Source organism: Lagopus leucura, unplaced genomic scaffold (assembly GCF_019238085.1).
Source record: "Lagopus leucura isolate 7727_CA_CO unplaced genomic scaffold, USGS_WTPT01 Super-Scaffold_73, whole genome shotgun sequence".
In the NCBI taxonomy this organism is placed as follows: Eukaryota; Metazoa; Chordata; class Aves; order Galliformes; family Phasianidae; genus Lagopus; species Lagopus leucura.
In genome coordinates, this window is record NW_024962252.1 from 23,354,735 (window position 1) to 23,355,056 (window position 322).

The window sequence follows — 322 nt, forward strand, 5'->3', positions numbered from 1 at the left end:
TGCGCACTAAAAAGAATTCCTAGACCTCAGCCTAGTGGGTTTGTTTTGAACTATGGCTTTAAGACTCATTTGAGATTCATGTGGTTTGGGTTTATATGTGGGAAAATGCATTTTCTCACCCCCACATTCACTCTATGCTCACGTATATTCTAAATTATCCATAAAAGGCTGCAAAGTGATCATTACAATGGTCAAATATGTAAGACAGTCTAGCAAAATTTTATTCACCCATTCTGCTTTGGTGAGTCACCTTTTTTTTTTTTTCTTTAACTAATAAGTAAAGAAATATTTGTTTGTCATCATCATTCATGGAAGAAGGAAT